We start from the raw sequence: 1,608 nt of genomic DNA on the forward strand, positions 1-1,608 counted from the left end.
CCTCATCCTCATCCTTCTTAGAGAGCCTTATTGGTGGCTCTTTCAGGGTCAGGGGAATGAGACCCATTGTATTTACTGGTATTGGCATATTGAATACGCCATGCATAGCTTGCCAGACTCTGCCATGCGAGCCAGACACTCTCAGTAGCTTGCCAGTCTCTCTGAGAGTGATAGAGGCTTTTAGGGCGGCCTCTAATCACCCTTGCAGGTGTACACATGGTTCAAACCATATTTGAACTCTATCAAATATGGTGTGGCAATCCTGGAAGATGGGTATTAAGTGTTTTATGATGTGTCCTGGAGTGTGGCGGCAGCTGGGTAGTGGAGGTAGTGGAGGTTTGCCAGTGAGGTATTTATGTTACCGGTAAGATGGGTCTTCTCTGTGTAATCCCTGGGTCAGCGGAGGTTGGTGGAAGCAGACAGGGCAGGGTAGGATGGGGCTCCTGGTTTTAATCCCTTGGTCACCTGTGGTTGGTGGGAGCAGGCAGAGGATCTCTGTCCCCAGGTCTGTTGAGCCTGGAGTCCAAGGTCTCAGAGTTCCACTTACCTGGTTCTGTTAGTGATATCAAGTGAAAATAAACACTCATATGTCTACTGACCATGTGTATGTCCTCTTCATGCATCAATACTATAAACAAAAAAATAGCTATTGGAACGCTGTTGCCTAAACTAAAATTTTAAAATTGAATTTTATATATAAATTAAATCAATGAAAATAAATCTGTAAAACTTGAAGGAAATTATAGCAGGAAGGAAGGAGGGAAGGAAGGAAGGAAGGAAGGAAGGAAGGAAGGAAGGGAGGAAGGAAGGAAGGGAGGAAGGAAGGAAGGGAGGGAGGGAGGGAGGGAGGGAGGGAGAAGATATTGAGCCTCTGTTATAACTGACTTTAAACAAATTATTTCCAGCAAATTAAGAAGTGTGGATCAATATTGTCATCAGTTGTAACGCTGTCTCTTTATACGTGGGAGAAACATAGAGGTGGGACAAGAGGCCAGTTGTGTTTGGGGAAATCTTCTTCTATATAAGTCACAGAAAATCACGGTAAGTATTTCTTAAGTTAGTTAACTAAAATTGTAAAATGATAGAAGTGATAGTGGATGAGCAGTGTTCAGGCCAGGTGTGCACGGCCGGACTCGGAAAGAGCCAGTTTTTAGACCCAGAACTCTGAGGGACAGGAATCCAGGCAGGCCGTACCAATAGCAGCAAACGTTCAATGACCTGCATAATCTCCCCCATCAGGTACAGGCCCAGCGGGAGGGGCATCTGTGAGTTATTCTTCCCCTCCATATCCCATAAGAACCATAAATTATCCTCTTAGGTGGAACTTTCACTAGGGCAACCCAATCATCCAAAATACATTAGGCCAATAATTCATTAGCCCCACCTCAATTAATATTACACCAAAAAATAGTAAAACATTGTAAAACAATAGTAAAACATTGTGCATGAAAGTCTAAACCGCACAGGTTGCAATGGTAAAGCAACACAGAAACCCGCTAAGCTTAATTAGTGCAGAAACTATCCCAGAAGAGCTAACCAATAATTAAGCGCTAGACAACCTCTCTGACAAGGAATTTAAGAGGGAAGATACATTGGGAGTTAACCAAC

This window comes from Sorex fumeus, unplaced genomic scaffold (genome assembly GCF_029834395.1).
Source record: "Sorex fumeus unplaced genomic scaffold, SorFum_2.1 ptg000045l, whole genome shotgun sequence".
Lineage (NCBI taxonomy): Eukaryota > Metazoa > Chordata > Mammalia > Eulipotyphla > Soricidae > Sorex > Sorex fumeus.